The sequence below is a fragment of the Leopardus geoffroyi genome, chromosome B1, assembly GCF_018350155.1.
Source record: "Leopardus geoffroyi isolate Oge1 chromosome B1, O.geoffroyi_Oge1_pat1.0, whole genome shotgun sequence".
NCBI lineage: Eukaryota > Metazoa > Chordata > Mammalia > Carnivora > Felidae > Leopardus > Leopardus geoffroyi.
Genome location: NC_059327.1, coordinates 69,190,927 through 69,210,615, shown reverse-complemented (window position 1 = coordinate 69,210,615; position 19,689 = coordinate 69,190,927).

The following is a 19,689-nucleotide window of genomic DNA, read 5'->3' as shown; positions in this document are numbered from 1 at the left end:
GCCAATATCCCAGGAGAATTTATCCTTTCCCTTATTGAAATGATTTACCAAAAAACAAATAAATAAATCTTTGGTCCCATGTCTTTCCCTAGGCTGGGAAGTACCACCCAGTTTCCAGACATTATCCTTCTCTTTTCCAGAAATGAAGAATTATATTTATTATAGACTCAGTGATGGGTATTAGACTCTAAGACTCTTCCTGGTCACTGCATTCTTATTCTGTTAAATCCTATGCTCTTCTCTCACGTCTGAATTGCACCATATCCTCCAGATCTCTGTTCCCTCTCTTCAGAAGACTTCCCACGACACCTTTGACTCTGATGTCACCATCCCATGACTTCAATGTCAGTTTCATCCTCTGAATTTATGATACTTGCCTTTTTCATATTCAGTGTCAACTCACTTTGCTTTCTACAGCTTATATCATCATGTTTCCTTTTCTGTCCTTCATCCATCATGGCCTCTGGATATTTGTGTCATTTTGTTCTGACCAATCTTCACAGCAACTCACCACCCAGGACTGACAGCTATTCATGAAAACACATATCATATACAAACTGGGAATTGTGCATATTTACCAATAGAACCCTTTAAAATTGTCTTTACTTCATATGAAGACATGTATCTATAAGTAATTAAACAGGCAACTCACTGAAAGGCAACTTTAAAAATAATAAATCAACCTAGAGAGGAAAACAATATGTCAAAGACAACAGATGGTCAAATAATACAGCACACGTAAAATGTTTGGGTAAAAACTAATTTGCTGAGTGGGGTGGGTTGAAAATGCCAAGCATAATATATTAGCTATCTTTGTAAACAAAACAAAATGTGCATTTTTCAGAGTACCATTTCACTGAAATAGAAGGGCACCCAATCTACAGTGATTTCAAAGTTATTTGACTCTTTTTTTAAATAATTTTTACAAAAACTGGATTTTTTTTCCTATACCTAATCTTTTCATGAATAATGTAAACCCAAAGCATTTTAACTAGTGTACTGCTCAGTATGACCATTTGTAATTAGTCTCACATGTGACTTGTGCAATTACTAGAGAAAATGAAGAGATCTTAAGGTTAACATCCATTTATCATGTTTTATCTTTGCTTTCCCAATATGTATGCACACACAAACACATGCACACAGAAACTCTAAAATCACCATGGGAATAATAACCAGGGTTGTGTAATACATCCTTTATGGGGGCAGGGTCTGGAGCAGGTTATGCAGTAATTACGTAAGAAAACCTCAGATGCCCCTATATTCTCATGTAGCCGGGTGTTAAGGCAAAAATCACTCCCTCAGATCAAACTAGTATCATAACCTTTGAAAGGAACATAGAACAAAGGCAGTCAAGCTAAAACCAGAAATATTTATAGGAAACACGCTCAAGAATGTGAGGCAGGGTTAAATAAATGCCTAAGAGAAAACTGGGTAAGGAGACAATTGTTAGAGGCAGCCATTGACAACCATCAGAGCAGTTCAGTGCAGGTATCTCTCTCTGACAGCAGTTGAGTCCATGTCTCAAACATAACTTCATAACAAAAAGTATTTCCCTGGTCAAGAGCATGACCTGGAAATTTAGACAGATTTTGGTTCAAATCCCAACCACTTAAGTGCCATTTAAGTTCTCTGACTTTGAGCAAGTTCCTTAATTCTTTAAGCCTTAATTTCCTTATCTGAAAAATAGGGATAACACTTTCCTATAATTACTGCTAAATGTAAAGCCCTTTACTCCAGTGTTTGGCACAAAGTAAATGCTCAACAAAGGTTAGCTAAAATAATAAACATTAATAACATTAATAACCTAATATTTAGAAGCATTCCATTTGTTTCTCACCAGATTTCCTTTGGTTCTCAAATTACCTGCCAGCCCAGACATTCATGAATTGGCTGGAAAGGGCCCACTGAACTGTGAGCTCCCTGGGTAAACTCAGTCTGGTTGTTAAATTCTTAACTGTTTAAGTGCAATCTGAGTCCAGGCAATTAATTGTGCAAATATCAGCCTGTATTTCTGCAATGTCTGCTGTATGTCTCACAATTTGGTAGGTCTTTTGGGAGCAACAAAAAGACCTTGCCTAGGAGACTTAAGGCTGAATTTATGGAACAGGCTAAGGCAAGTGGCATTATCCAGATTAGAGAGGGAGATAAAGGAGAAAAATAGGCATAACTCTGTTCCAGGACAAGAAGCTACAAACCAAAAGGAAGGCTGTATAAAGTTAACTATACAGCATAACTCAATGACGGGTTGAATAACAATATGGAACTGATATCAACTTCTAGAGAGAAGACAGCTTCCTGGGTTAGATAGCTGTGATGGTTAATTTTGTGCATCAACTTGACAGGGCCAAGGGATGCCTCAATAACTAATTAAAAGTTATTTCCGGGTGTGTCTGTGGGGTCTTTCTAGAAGAGATTAGTATTTGAATTGGTAGACTGAGTAAAGCAGATGTCCCTCCCCAATGTGGGCAGACATCATCTAATCCACTAAAAGGTAGAGGAAGTTTGAATCCACTTACTGCCTGACTATTTTTAGTTGGGACATCAATCTTTTCTAGCCCTAGGCACTTCTGGTTCTCAGACCTTCTAACCCAGATTGGAATCTACACCATAAACACTCCAATTCTTATGCCTTCAAACATACCACTGGCTTTCCTGGGTCTCCAGCTCACAGAGACTTGTCAGTCTCCATAATCGCATGTGCCAATATTGTTAGATAGATGACAGATTGATAGATCGATAGATACTCTCCATAGATAGAGATAGAGATGATAGACAGAGAGAGAAAGAGAGATCTCCTATAGGTTTTGTTTCTCTAAGGCTCTCCAGGTTCTACTGAAGAAGAAATAAGTTTAGATGACTTCCTTGGGCAGAAAAACCATGTTAATTATCTGCACCAACATAAGAAGTGGGATATTAACTTTACAATTTTTTCATAGATTATCTAATTCCCAGGCAAATGACCCCAACATAAAAGTAGCAGGTTAACACATATTTTCTGTATGATCTCCCTGGATAGGAGTCAGTTGTGTTACTTCAAGAAATATATATATATTTTTAAGTTAACTCCATAATGCTAGAAATATACATACTACATAGGAAGAACAGACACGAGAAAAGAAGCTTTTTCCAGTAAGAAGTGCCAAGGCCAAATAAAAGGCAACACTTCTAGGTCATTTACAGTCTAACCTGAAGACGCTCCAAAACTCAGTAAACACCATGCTACAGGGTCCACTGACTTCCCTGAGACTGTAACAACACACAAAAGATCCTTTCAGCAGCATTATAACCATGGCATCCACTCTTCTGTGAATCCAACATCATCTTGTAAATATTTTCCTCCAGGACCAAAATGCAAATATAACATAAAACACATTTATAATCTAATGTCTTATTTCTAAATATTTTGTTATTTTCAATGCAAGGCAGTCTACCCATTATCACCTGTTACTTTTATAGATATTGCCTATAAAAAACATCTCTGAAACTTAATGACTAAATTCTGACATTATTACCTAGAAAGCATTTGTATTTTCCCCTTCGGTTCTTATAACATATCACCGTATGTGATATCACTTAGGTGTTCAAAGCACCTAAGGAGTTGTGAGGAAGAATATTTGAAAGCATTAATGATTTTATCAAGGTAGACAGTGGGAAACTATCCAAAGGACCTATTCAAAAAGAATACCAAATTATCATAGTAGAAAACATTAGTATGCACACACATCTTTGGGTTCTTGGCTTAACACCCAACTGCTTTGTGGATGCTGGTAGCTTAAAAGAGGATCTACCAGAGTACTTCAATGATGAATATATGAACATGAGATCTAGTACAATGAAGATAATGAGTACTTTTTAAACCACATCCCCACCTGCTCACTCGGTTAAGATTCACTTTTTCCAACTCCACCTTAATTCAGTGGGATAGGATGAAGGGTTTATCCTTGCCTTACTCCATCTCCTTATTTCTAAACAATCCATGCATCACCTTCCTTCCAGTTATCTTCATTTGAATTTCAAATTTACTATTTTCTCCAAATCATCAGCTGAACTCTGAGAAATACTTCCACCCTCTGGGGTAACTTAACAACTGATTGAAATTTTTCTTGTTATCCTCACTCCTGAGAGTCATTTTCCACTTGTCCATGCATTTATTTATGCATTCATCCATTCCGCTCCCCAAGTATTGACTCCAGTATATTTGTTTGTTTGGGTTGCCATGACAAAGTAACACAGACTGAGCAGTTTAAATAACAGAAACGTATTGTCTCATAGTTCTTAAGGCTAAGTCCAAAATTAGGTGTCAGTAGAGTTGATTCCTTCTAAGAGCTGTGAAGGAAGGATCTGTTCTAGGCATCTCACCTTGGCTTGTAGATGACCATCTTCTCCCTTCTCCCTTCATTTCATCATCTTCCTTCTCCATGTGTCTGTGTCCAGATTTCACCCTTTTTTATAAGAACACCAGTTATACTGGATTAGGGGCCTACCCTATTCCAATATGACCTCATCTTGACTTATTACATCTGTGGACCCTATTTCCAAATACAGTTACGCTCTGAGGTATTGGGGATCAGGACTTCAACATATTAATTTGCACTGAAAGAGGAGACAAGTAAATCCCTACTAGCCAGATGCAATACTGCACACTGAAGATAAAATTCCCCATGGAACACCTCCCTTCCCCCAGTCTAATCAGAGGCCTTGGCCTCCTACACTGTCATTAAAACAAGGTTCATTCTATGAAAGTTCCATCAACTGCCATCTTCTTCACCTCTTTATTATATATAATTTCTCATTTCTACTTCATCCTTCCATTATCCTCTAAGGCAAATTCCTCCTACATCCTAGATTCCAAGCTTTCCCAACTACTAAGGGACCTGAAGGTCCACATACATCTCCCCTTTCTAAATTTTACCTTTCCATCGACCCATTCCCTATGCTTATAAAGAAGCAAAGATTTGTCCATCCTGAAAACCCCATTTTGGGAGCTCTCTGGATACACTAAAAACTAGCCAGAAATGAACCTCACAAAGCAGAGGCTTCTAATCAGTTTTGATGGTGATTCCATCATTTGCTTCCTCAGATAGTGTTAAAATTATTTTGTTTTGTCCTTTTCCCTCTTAGGTTCATTGCCTGGCAGTCTGCAAATTTAACTGACAAAATACAGGTTAACAGGGGAAAAAGAACACAAATTTGATTAGTATTGAAATGCATAGGAGTTCACAGAAAAAGTGAAACCCAAAGCAGCACTTAGACTCAGGGGTTTATATATCATTTTAACGAAGGAAAGGGGGTTTGGGCTTTGAGGTATAATAAATTGTGGGTAAGTGACTAGGAAATATATGGGGCAACTAATGGAAGATAAGGGTTATTTTAGTCAGGTTTGTTGATGCAGACCCATCTCATTGTCATCTCTGCATCTCTGGTGATAAGAGTTGCTTTCCCCTTCCTGGAACAGGAAAAAGGGACACCTTCACACGGGAAAATTTATGCTCTGCTTTTAGACAGAAAAGGGGGAGGGAAGAGAACTCTTCCTGCGTCTGCTGATTCTCAATTGCCTTCAGCTCAAAAAAATCCTAATGCCAAAGTAGCATTAGGCGCGTCCGCATCCCCTTCAGTTTCCACATATGACATATGTGATTTGAAAAAAGAAAGCAACTTTATGTACTGTGTTGGTTTTCCCAAATTCCCCACTCTGAATGACATGGTTTTCAGCATACACCAGGATATAACTTTTGTAACCTATAAAAAGTGTCACTACGTGATGTGCCCATCATGCTGTCACATATTTATCATTCCATGTATTAAACTCATAACTTGGGGTGCCTGGGTGGCTCAATCAGTTGGCGTCTGACTTCAGCTTAGGTCATGATCTCACCGTTCAAGAGTTCAAGCCCCACGTCAGGCTCTGTGCTGACAGCTCAGAGCCTGGAGCTTGCTTCAGATTCTGTGTCTCCCTCTCTCTCTGTCCCTCCCCACCTCTCTCTCCCTCTCTCTTTCTCTCTTCTCTCTCAGTAATAAATAAACATTTAAAAATAAATAAATAAATCAACTCATAACTGAGGCAGCTTCTGATTTTAAAATTTTAAATTAAGATAATCATTCAAAAGTTCAAAGGCTTACCAGGATATGTATCCTAATTTGTCAGCTAAATTTCCATGGTTTTTATCTGTATTCAATTATATTTTGCCTTTGTAGATAAAGCTCTTTGCCATAGTTCTAATTGAAAAATTATCTTCACAAATTATCTTTAAATGACTCAATTATTACAAGAGAAACCAGGAGGCCCCAGAGAATAGCAAAAACACAGTCATGGCCCTGATAAATAGAAAGTAAAATAAATTTAAAAGTGAGAGATGCTTTTTGCAGGCAATGAAAGAAAACAATTCCACTTATGAGTGAAAATCAAGATAATAGGTATTTAATAACCAAATGAGACATTAGTTAAGAAGTGTCTCTTGATACATGATTAACCTAATTTGATATTCAGACACTAAAAAAACTACAGTGGGTAAAGAGCTTCCAAAAGAATACCAAACACAACATTCATTCATTTATTCAACACTTAAAACTTGTATTTAGCCTCTCCTATATTCCAGATGTTGTGCTAGAGACTAGGGACACAATATTGACTAAGACAGTTATAATTTTCATTGTCAACAGAAGAAGATAGCAGAGGAAAATTATACTACAAAGCGAGATGCTGTTACAGATAGGAAAAGCTTGATGTCATATGCAAACTCTTAGCAAGAACAACTAACCTCACATATGGAGTTTCCTATCTTCCTAAAGGAAAACCACCCAAAAGATGAATAGGAGTTTAGTCAGAGCAAAAAGAGGGAGAAGTGTGCCCAGATAGAGGTAAAGAGAACCAAAGAAACTAGTTGGGAAGCTGTTGCCATCATTCGGATAGTGGCATCAGCTAAAGCAGTGGCAGTGTATAGTAAAAAATGGAATAAGTTTGGGGCGCCTAGGTGGCTCAGTCGGTTAAGCCTCTGACTTCCGCTCAAGCCATGATCTCACGGTTTGGTCTGTGAATTCCAGCCCTGTGCTGGGCTCTGTGCTGGCAACTCAGAGTCTGGAGCTTGCTTCAGATTCTGTGTCTCCCTCTCTCTCTGCCCCTCCCATGCTCATGTTCACTTGCTCTCTCTCTCTCTCTCTTTCTCTTTCTCTCAAAAATAAATAAACGTTAAAAAAAAAAAAAGAGGAAGAAACATTTGCAGTTTTAAGGAAGTGCAAGTTGAAACAGGGGTTGGGTAGATAGTGAGCTCCATGTCATATATCCAAAGTTTAAGGAGACTAAAAAACCCAAAAAGAAACTAGATTAGAATTGAGTTCTAGCAAGCATCTTCCTGCTACAGTAAATGTCAAGGAATAACAAAGGTCAAAATGGAAGAGTAACCACAAATATTTATCTTTGCTCTTGAACAAGACTTCTTAAAATTATTAAAAAGGAATAAAATAGATATAAACTCACAAGAAACCTTGTAACAGGAAGACACAGGGTTCTAGGAAAAAGCTGTCTGAGAAAAATATTTGTAGATTTAATATTATTTTTGAGATGTTACTAAGAACTTCAGAATATAATAAAGACAGTCAGTGCAACAAATTAGAAACCTAACTAAAATCTTCAGATAAAAACAAAAAGATACCTGAAAAAGAAAATATAATCGTAGCATACTGGTAGCCAGAGCAAAAGTAGTTGCATTGCTATCACAAAGTGGTATTTGCTGATTTTCAAATGTCAGAATCAATCACATAATAAAACCCAGAAGAATTCATTATGATTATTAAATAGAATTTATATCTAATCATCTTGTGAACTGTAAAGGAGCAGTATGTGGTGCTGGAGACAATGAAATCCAGGTGGAATACCATTTATGTTGCCAACAGATTTTGTCTGGTTCTCTTGCTTCTTGGTATAAACACATGCACACTACCACCAGCACCACCATCCCACCACCCGCTATAACAACACACTTAGAAGAACTGGTGACATTTGGTCTTCGAGACTTAGCTTATATTCATGGCTTTTAAGCTCTCTACTACTTCTCAGATAACTGTGAGATGGTTCCTGGTCTTTGGCTTGGGCCTACAGAATCATAAAGTGGCTCCATTTTACATGAAGTCATAAAATATTAACTCTACGTAGACTGTGAAAGTTAAGGTTGTATATTATAACCCCAAGAACAACTGCTAAAACTAACCCAAAGAGGTAGAACTGAAGACCCAATATGTAAATTAAAATGGAGTTCCAAAAAAAATATATTCAATTGATCTGAAATAAAGCCACCAAGGAAGAACAGAGAAACAACAACAAAAAGGAACAAACAGAAAACAAATAGTAAAATGATAGACCTAAATCTAATCATTCCAATAATTGTATTGTTATTGGACTAAACACCCCCTATTATAGTACAGAGATTACAGAATAAATTTTTGAGAGACCCAAATATATGCTACTTTAAAGAGACACACTTTAAATATAAATATGCAAATAGATAGAAATTAAATCATTGGGGGAAACTGCCATGCTTACGCCATGCAAACTGTAAGCATGAGAAAGGCTAGAGTGTCTATATTAATATCAGGTAAAGTAGACTTCAAGACAAAGGGTATTATCAGAGATGATGAGGACATTTTATAATGATAAAAGGACCAATATATCAGAAGGATATAGCAATCATAAACGTGTATGCACCTAATAACACTTTTAAAGTATATGAAAAAAACAGAATTAATGGAGCAATGAACAATACTTGTAGATTTTAACACTCCACTCTCAGCAACTGACAGAATGATTTAAAATTTTCATTAAAACATAAATGATTTCTGAAAAAAGAGCTAAATTTGATTAAGACAATAAAAAGTTAGACTAACAATGCTGCTAATATCAATCTACAATGTTTACCAATAATCAACAAATATGCATAATTGGGTTTGTTTACTCTTACATAGCAGTGTATTGATGTCTACTACTGTCTTATTCTTTTTTTTTAATGTTTATTTATTTTTGAGAGAGAGACAGAGAGAGACAGAGAGTGAGCAGGGGAGAGGCAGAGAGAGAGGGAGACACAGAATCTGAAGCAGGCTCCAGGCTTTGAGCTGTCAGCACAGAGCCTGACGCAGGGCTCGAACCCATGAACCATGAGATCATGACCTGAGCCGAAGTTGGACCCTTAACCAACTGAGCCACCCAGGTGCCCATACTACTGTTTTATTCTTAAAGCAATGAAGAACGATTAAGTATTTTTTATTGAGATATAACTGACATGTGACATTATATTTGCTTTAGGTATACAACATAATAATTTTATATTTGTGTATATTCTGAAATAATCACCACGATAAGTCTAGTTAGTATCCATCACTATACACAGTTACAAATTTGTTTTCCTGAAATGAGAACTTTCGAGATTTATTCTCTTAGCAACTTTCAAATATGCAATACAGGATTATCTATAGTCACTATGCTGTACATTACATTTCTATGACTTATTTATTTTATAACTGGAAGTTGTAACTTTTAACTCCTCCACCAATTTTACCCACCCTCCAGCCCCTACCTCCAGCAATCACCAGTCTGTTCTCTGTATCTATGAGCTCATTGTGAGTGTGTGTGTGTGTGTGTGTGTGTGTGTGTTTAGATTGCACATATAAGTGAGATCATACAGTATGTTTGACATACAGTCTGTTTGACTTCCTTCACTTAGCATAATGTCCTCAAGATCCATCAATGTTGTCACAAATGGGAAACTTTCTTTCTTTTTTATGAATAATATTCCATTATGTATACACACTACAATATTTTATCCATTCATCCATCAATGGACACAGGTTGCTCCTGTATCTTGGCTATTATAAATGATGTTGCAATGAACATGAGGGTAAATATCTTTTCAAGTTAGTGTTTTGGGAGTTGTTGTTTTTTGTTTTGTTTTGTTTTGTTTTGTTTTGTTTTGTTTTGTTTTTCAGATAAATGCCCAGAAGTAGAATTTCTGGATTATATAGTAGCTCTGTTTTTAATTTTTGAGGACCTTCCATACTGTTTTCTGTGGTGGCTGCACCAGTTTATATTCCCACTGACAGTGCACAAAGGTTTTATTTTCTGCATATCCTCACCAACACTTGTTATTTCTCATCTTCTTGATGACAGCCATTCTAAGAGATGTGAGGTGATATCTCATTGTGGTTTTGATTTGCAGTTCTCTGATGATTAATAATGTTGTATTTTTTCATGTACCCATTGGCCATATGCATATCTTCTTTGGAAAAATGTCTATTCTGATCTTCTGGTCATTCTTCAATTGGATTTTTTTTGGCTATTTTATTGTATCAGTTCTTTATATATTGTGGGTATTAACCCCTTATCAGATGTATGATTTACAAATATTTTCTGCATTTGATAAGTTGCCTTTTCATTTTGTTGTTGGTTTCCTTTGCTGCACAGAAGCTTTTAGTTTACTTTAGTCCTTCTTGTTTATTTTTGCCTTTGTTGCCTTTGCTTTTGGTGTCAAATCCAAAAAAAATCATTGCCAAGACTCATGTCAAGGAGCTTATGTTTTCTTCTGAGACTTTTTATGATTTCATGTCTTTAATCTACTTTGAGTTAATTTTTGTGTATGGTGTAAGACAGTGGTCCAGTTTTATTCTTTTGCATGTGGCTTTCTAGTTTCTCAGTACTATTTATTGAAGAGACTGTCCTTTCCCCATTGTACTTTCTTGGATCCTTTGTTATAAATTAATTGACCCTAAATGCATGGATTTATTTCTGGGCTCTCTATTCTGTTCTGTTGATCAATGTTGTCTGTTTTCATGCCAGTACCACACTGTTTCGATTGCTATAGCTTTGCAATATAGTTTGGAATCAGGAAGCATCATGCCTCCAGGTTTGTTCTTTCTCAAGATTGCTTTGATAAAGATTCTTAGACAAGAGACTGATATGAAAAAAAAAATAGCATTTCAGAACACCACTCAGAAAATGGAGATCATGGTGCAAATCTACATGGCTAGGTGATATTCTCCAGTGGCACAGAATAGCACAAACATAAGCAAAATAGTATACGATTGGTCAAATCCAAATTTGTAGGTTTTCCCAGCAGAAGTGAGATAAAGACAAGGGTTTACCTGGTTAAAGATTATCAAGAAAGTGTTAGCCAAGTAATCTAAATGGATTATATAAAAAAGTGAAAAAGGTAGACAGGGGAAGAGTAAGAAAATAGGTATTTAGCTATTAATAATAATCAGACCATTACTGACTGCCATAATAAACACCAGTATTTCAATAGCTTAATACAATAACTCACTCACTTGAGTATTGATGATCAGGATAGATGAAGGCTTCTGCTCCAAAAGTCATTCAGGGACATAGGCTAACAGATGACCTAATATTTTCAACATTGCTTTCCAAGGTGACCCCTGGACATGACATTCATCCAGCAAACTGAAGAAAGTGCATTTGCTTCCTAATAACTTGGACTTAAAATTACCACACATCACTTACACTCAGGGTCCTTGGGAAGAATTAATGCTCCCACCTAAATGTGAGAGCTGCTAAGTAATACAATAACTTGGTTATACAGCCACTTCCTAACAAACAAAAACTCTACATTAAGGAAAGGGAACCTAAATTTTGGGTACATTAGCTAAATGTCTCAGACACAAATTCCCTGTTAGATTGAAGAGTCTAGACCGGGACCATGTCCGTGACATATTGGTCCAAAGTGAGAGGTGGAACAATTTGTGGTGATGCCCCAGATACATGCACAGAAGGCTGACTAAAATGAAGTGGAAAGGAAAGTCAATGAAGGAGAAAAAGTCAAGAAACTTCTAGAAAATGGTGTGGGATATTCATGTGGACCTGGAAGTCACTCAGGATAATGGCAAGACTGAGGGTAGTTGAGTCCAAGACTAACCAAGACTGAGTCGGTTAGTCTTCACTGAATGAGAGGAAGTAACTGAGAGGAAGGTAAATGACAGCAACACAAAGGGGAAGAAAGAGAGGTAGGTGAAAGGATAAATCTCAGAGGCAGAAATAAGCTTTTATCAGGGGGTAGTATGATCAGCAACTGCTACTAGAATAAAGGAAAATGCAGGATGGGTTTCCAGTGTCTCCCTGAAGTGAGAGAATATATAGACTCCTTTCAGGTGGCTCCAGCAGTAGCCACAAGGCAACAGTAGCCACAAAATGAGAACCAGTTTCTATTAAAGAAAAAAGGAAAGTATCATTGAAGAAATAAAAAAAACTGATGACATCTAGCAATTAAGTAATATATTACCCCCATGTTGAAATTGTAAAAATTTAATCCACTGATTTATTCACATTTTGTTGATATTAATTAGCAAAGTATTCAAGATGTGAATATTTAACTATATTTAATGCAAAATCTAATCCGATTTACATGAAAGATCTAATCTTCATTGGCACCCATTGTCATAATACATATGGGCCAAGTCACTTTTTTAAGCTTCAGATATGACATCTGTAAAATGTAAATAATTAGAACTAACCCATGAAAGTCAGAAGGGTGACCAGACATTGCCTTGGGTTTTCTTTCACTGCTAAAATCTATGATTCTACAAAATTACAGCTAGGAAGAATGAAAGGAATTTTTCACTTAAGACCTAGACAGTAAAATCTTGTAAATCTTAGAACTCTCAAATCAGACACATCATACAGGCATATAGGAAACATAAATAATGCTGTCTATGTCTAATATAACATTTTAACATTCTGACTTCTGAGGGAAGAATCCAAACAATGACAAGACATATTTTGTGTAAAGAGTAACTTCATTCATCAGACATAACAGTGATTTTCCTTCTTTTTCTTTCCTAGAACTCTGCATTTAAGTACAATTTTTCAGAGAAGACAAATATGTAAAACAAATGAAACCAGAATTGCTTCTGTGGGAGTAAGAGGTAGGAGCTCAGACTGGGAAAAAACCCAGAGTACAGCTCTTTCCTTAAATGGGCTTTTTGGAGTACCACTGAAGACAAAAGCACACTGGGAAGAATCACAGAAAAAGAAAAAAAAAAAAAATCTCTTTAGGCTGCCATAATAGTTTCCCATTAAGACTTTCCTATGGGGCGCCTGGGTGGCGCATTCGGTTGAGCGTCCGACTTCAGCCAGGTCACGATCTCGCGGTCCGTGAGTTCGAGCCCCGCGTCGGGCTCTGGGCTGATGGCTCAGAGCCTGGAGCCTGTTTCCGATTCTGTGTCTCCCTCTCTCTCTGCCCCTCCCCCGTTCATGCTCTGTCTCTCTCTGTCCCAAAAATAAATAAAAAGTTGAAAAAAAAAATTAAAAAAAAAAAAAAGACTTTCCTACAACCAAAACTCATTGATATGCCTGCAGGCAATGCTTAATCAATCGTTTATGTTGGCTTCACATTTTATCCACCCGTCTCAATGCCAGATATATTGATGCTTAACCATGTATATTTTTTCAGCATTTTTACTTTCTGTATTGCATTGCCTTAAATTGCTTTACCTAATTGTAACATGCACAAATCTAATTAACATTCCCTGACTCCCATATACAACAAGGTCTCCAATGTTTTGAGGACAAAAGATACATATAATTGCTGAATTGGCTAAAGTACTAGGACTAAATGTCCAGTTCTGAATTAAACATTAACATGTATGAGAAAATATTGAAAGAATTCAAAAGAAATACAGATGAAAACATATCGAAATCAAAGGAAGTAAACCTGTTCAACTGGTCAATGACCACGTAATGAGAAACTTAGTAACAATCTTCAGGTTAGATGTGGGGAAAGACATTAAGCATTGGTAACTTCTCCACCCTTGCTATTTCATGAGGAATTTAAGTCAGGAAAGAGAAGACAATTCTTTCTTAATGGGAACTGACTGGGCCCCCAGTGCTACTCAGCAATCCCAAGTCAGCAAACTTGCCCATTCTTTCAAATGGCTTTCGCAAGTATTTGCCATATTCTTCAAGATCTCTGTGGCACTTCTACTCTCTGAAAATATCCAAGAAAGAGATTAGAAGGTATAAATAAAGGCAATGGGGGTGGGATTACAGAGCAGATGTGGCATTGGGAATGAGAGAAAGATGATGGGTGTGGCAACTCCTTGGAACCATGAAAGAAAGGATGGTTGATGAATAGGTCAGTCACTGACTGGTGCTACTGTTCACCAGGACAGAGCATGAAGGAGGAAGCAGAAGGTGAAAGGGAAAGGAACAAATTGTAACTGCGTCCAAGCTCATTCTACGTGCCACAGGACAGGCCAATAAGTCAAGAGGCAAGATGCTGGGGTGAGGAAAGTGACTTCATTCAGAAGGCCAGCAAACCAGGAGATGGCAGACTATTGTCCCAAAGAACCACCTCTCCTTGGCATAATATTAGAGCTTCTTTTATGTTACCAAAAGGAGGAAGTGGAAGGGGTTGGAGTCAAAAGATGACTGACATCTTGCAGACATCTGAGGAAGGTCATCTAACTCCTTTGTCCTTGGTCAGTTGATCTTTGTGTACAGGAGTCTGGTCATATTGTTCCTGTAAAACTCAAACCTAGTATAGTCATTTCTGTACATACTTCCTATCTCCTCGGGGGAGGTAGATTTCACATAAAAAGCAGTTTTTACAAATCTTAGTTGTAACGTGCCTACGTGCAGGGATAGACAGAAGTTTACACACTATAGGTCACAGCAGCAAGGAAAATAGAAGCAATATGGAGTCAGACATGCTAAGCTTCTCCCTGTTACAAAACGGTGATGATTAGGGGTGACAGGTATGTTCCCTGTTGAACATATAGAATCAAGGTGATTTAGGGATATGAAGTGAAAATGTCTGGAAATCAGTCAAATATACACAGCTGAGGATGAGCTGAGGACACAGGTTTCAGAGTCCTTGGTGTGTCTAATGTCATTAGTGCGGTTGAAATTAACCAGGAAGAGGAGGTAAAGGAGGGGTCCTCAACTGCCTGTTAATGCTCCCCTATTGTTTCTATGAGTAATCTTCAAATGGTTCTTTTAATCCCCTAAAAATTTTGTATGATTTACATGGAAATAGGGTCTATATTTTTCTTCAAATTCTCTACCCCAAAAGGTCTTTTTTTTTAATGTTTTTAGTCACCCACTCCTCATTACTACCTTTCATCTACTTCCCACAGATCATTTTAATCTGATTATGCCACCACCTTTTAAGGGGCTTCCCTTGCCAATAGGGCCAATGACCTCCTAGATGTTTTGTTTTGTTTTGTTTTGTTTTGTTTTGTTTTGTTTTGTTTTGTTTTTGAGAGACAGAGAGAGCAACCAGGCAGGGGAGGGGCAGAGAGAGGAGACAGAGGATCCAAAGCAGGCTCTGCACTGACAGCAGAGAGCCCCGTGTGGGATTTGAACTCACTAACTAAGATCATGACCTGAGCTAAAGTCAGATGCTTAACCAACTGAGCCACCCAGGCACTCCTATCCCAAAGAGTTTTGAACCAGAAGTGTAGATTCAGAAATGATATCTAGGAAGCATGCCCTGAAGAACATAATGTTCATACACATAAGGGGAATCATGAGCCAAGACGGAGTCTGAAAAGTCACTGGCGGAAAGAGAGTCAGAGAAACAGAAAGATGCAGGGCTGGGTCCAAAAGAAGGAAGGTATGAGAATGCCCTATCCCATTATTAAGGGTACAACTCAAATGTCAACTCTCAGCAAGGCTTTCTCTGACTACTTAGCTCAAGCACACATATGTATTTATTGTAAATCTCCACCACGAAAAGCAAAGTTTTCTGTGGGCAAGAAGCCTGAGTTCTCAGTGCCAGGAACCCAAGGAATATAATTGTTGAGTGATGATTTGATTGCTATTGGAGACAATCTGCAATTGTTTACATTCAATTTTGCCCTTTCCTATTCCAAAAATAGATTAGATTGAGGCGGTTTATATAAATTTTTTGATGGAATGACTAAATGAACAAATGAACATGTATCTTCCCATTTATTTCCTAATGCTACAAATAACAATACCGGCAGAGTGACATCATAGAATGGGGGGGGGGGGGGGTGGGGGGAGGAGAAAAATAAAACAGATAACTAAACAATAAAATATCTAAAAGGATTTATCACTGAAATTTATATTCATTTGTCAGTTTTCTTTTCCATTAATAAAAATTACTATTTATCTACACGTTCTATATTATTCTATAATCTAAAACGCTACTAAAGGGATGGCAGGGTGGCTCAGTAAGTTAAGCGTCCGACTTCAGCTCAGGTTGTGATCTCACTATGAGTTCGAGCCCCGCATGGGGCCCTGTGCTGACAGCTCAGAGCCTGGAGCCTGCCTCGGATTCTGTTGTCTCCCTCTCTGTCTGCCCCTCCCCTGCTCATGCTCTGTCTCTCTGTTTCTCTCAAAAATAAATAAACATTAAACAAAATTGTTAAAAAGAATACATAAAATAAAATGCTAGTAAATAGGAACTGATGTGGTTGTCAAAATTTACTAAAGGCCTACCAAACTGGAATATTCAAAAGGTTTTTATTATAAGCTGACTGCTATGAAATATAATGTCCTGAGGCATTTAGGCTGTAAATGTTCACTGAGGAAAAAATGAAGTCTGCTTCACTAGGCAATTTGAGTTACAAGAATATTAAAATCATTTACAAAAAAAAACATTAAAAGCTATTTCAAGGGGCGCCTGGGTGGCGCAGTCGGTTAAGCGTCCGACTTCAGCCAGGTCACGATCTCGCGGTCCGTGAGTTCGAGCCCCGCGTCGGGCTCTGGGCTGATGGCCCTGGAGCCTGTTTCCGATCCTGTGTCTCCCTCTCTCTCTGCCCCTCCCCCGTTCATGCTCTGTCTGTCTCTGTCCCAAAAATAAATAAACGTTGAAAAAAAAATTTTTTTTTAAAAATAAATAAAAATAAAAAAAAAAGCTATTTCAACAGGTTTAACATGATGCTACATGCTCATTTCCAATAAAATATATGATTTCTCAGAGTTGTAGAAAATTACATCATAGAACCCAGACATGTTTTCTTATTTTTAATATTTAAGCCATGCTTAATACTTGCTATAAAGAACAAGACAAGAAGGAAATCCCACCTTAGGCACCGAACTTAATACTTATGCTCTGAGATACCCATAACAACAGTTGAGTTCATTTGCAAATATTAAATTCAGCTTCTGAGATGCAAGTGTGGCAAATACATGAATCTAACAATAGGGAAAAGAATTGCTACATAATAAACAGTGCAGGCAGACGATGGTCTCTGCGATCAAACAGCTTGTATAAACTGGTGCGTTTTTTACAGATTCACCTTAAACAAGTACTCTGTGGGACAGCAGTATTTTCAAAGTTGCTGCCATGTCCTGATTCATTTGCAGACTCCAAAGAGCTGAGAAAGGACAAAGCAAAGTGGACACGGTGCACAGTTCACGTTGCTACAGGCACAAGACCAGCTGTACAACTGTGCAAGGCCCAATGCACAACAAAAATGTGGGTATTAAATACCCACATACTTCCATTAAAAGTATGGAAGTATAAACCCTTTTCTTTTTTCCCATGGTTTCTCTCTATTTCTCTCTCCCGACTTGTCACAGTGTTTTTTATTTCCTATTTAATATCGTTCTAAGTAAAGAGAAATTAAAATTTTAAATTATCAGCATGAATTTTTCTGTCCACATTTACCTTGTGCGATGCTGGTTTTCAGTGCGACTATAAGAACATTTAACTTGGGGGCGTCCAGGTGGCTCATTGAAGCATACAACTCTTGATATCAGCTCAAGGTCTTGATCTCAGGGTCATGAGTTCAAGCCCCGCATTGGGCTCTGTGCCAAAAGAAAGAGAGCCAGAGTGAGAGAAAGAAAAAAAAGGAAGGAAGGAAGGAGCACTTAACTTATATACAAAATCATCAAACTTATATGATTTGTATTCTGTAGCTCATACATTAATACTTCATGAAACAGTGGAAACACGGCACAGAGCTAACTTAACTCGTCGTGTCACTTCTTGACACAGGACCTTCCGCAATACTCTCTGCCTCTGGCTTACTAAAAATCCGAAGGGGCTGAAAAGAAAAGGAACTCTGAGTCACTCTATTTTTCACTCTCTTTCTGTGTCATGTTCTCCGGGTGAATGGTTAGCTAGTGTATGGAAGTAACAGCAGGAAACAAGGAAGCAAGGATATGCTAGGGCCCCTAGGGCACTGGTGTTTTTTGAGAAGCCATTGCCTGCTTTTAGAGCAAGTCTGGTTGGAAAGGAAAGTGAGTCCTTTGGGGCTTTCAGTGCAGCCCCTCCTTAGCCATAGATGTGGCATGCTTATTCTGTACTCCCTTGAGTCTTGCTCAACTTCCTTTCCCTAAAGAATGACCAAATCTTTCTGTTCCCAGTCTCAATTTTACCAGGGGAGAAAGAGATTAGAGATTAGATTTTAGAAACTTCTCAAAAAAAAAAAAAAAAAGAACCTGCTATTGTGACAATCCGGGAAATACTAGAGTTCCAGGGTCCCTGAGGGAAACATAGGGAAAGCAGCCACTCTAGACCAGAAGAGGGACTTAGCTTAAGTTTCCAGTGAGAGGTTTGGCTTCTGCAAGACTAGGAGGTCCACAGGATGGCAGGCTCTGTAAGTGCTGAGTCTGCACCCAGCTCATCAGCAATATTTCAAAGGGGAAGAAAAGTTCTCATGCAGAAAGTGGAGAGCTGGGTTCAGAGCCTTACACACCTGGCTTAGAAGGTAAGGGTAAACGTCCACTGTGCTTGACCTTATAGAGGAGCCAGGCTCTGAAAACAGCATCACTGTCTCAAGCAACAGGGCTGCAAAGTTGTTGACATCTACAATCACATATCAAAAAAGCAATGGTAACTATGGCGACCACCCTGGACATCCAGGGTCCAGGATTGCTGTGTCATCCAATGAAGAGAAGAATGGAGCCAGGTGGGTGTGGGTGTAGAATCATATTTAATGTATTTAGAAAAGTGAAGAAAATTTAACATTTCCTGCATTGGTCTCATAACCACTTCTTACTTGAGCTCAAGAAAAAATACACCCAGTCTATTCTTTTTGACTGAGATATAATTTACATATAACATTGTTACACACCTTACAGTTTAAGTTGTACATGTTGATTTGATACGTATTGCCGTATAATTACCATTGTAACTTTAGCTAACACTTCTTTGCTATCACATAATTAACATCTCTTTTTTATGGTGAGAACAGACAAGATCTAGTCTCTTAGAAATTTTCAAGTACATAATACAGTATTATTGACTATAATAACCATGGTGCGCATTAGATCTCCAGAACTCTTCATCTTCTAGTTTCAAGTTTATGCCCTTAAACAATAACTTCCTGATTCCTCCACCACCCTCAAAGCCCCCAGTAATCACCCTTCTACTCCCTGGTTCTACCAGTTCAGCTTTTTTAGATTCCACATATAAATATCATAACATTATTTGTCTTTATTTATTTTTACCTTTTCACATTAGATCATTTCCACTTAAATCCAAGTTACACAATTTTTTATAACTGCAAAATCCTGAAACCTCTTTTAAATAACATGGGTAGGCATTTAAATTAAAATGCAGAACTCAACAAAACAAACCCTCTTCTACACTAGACATTCGTAACTATTACTTACATCATTTGCTTCTAAAGAGAGAAAATCTGTTCAGCTGGTAACCACAGCCTGCTTACTTATACAACTGAAATCACTTTTAGCTCAGTGGGAGAAGCCATACA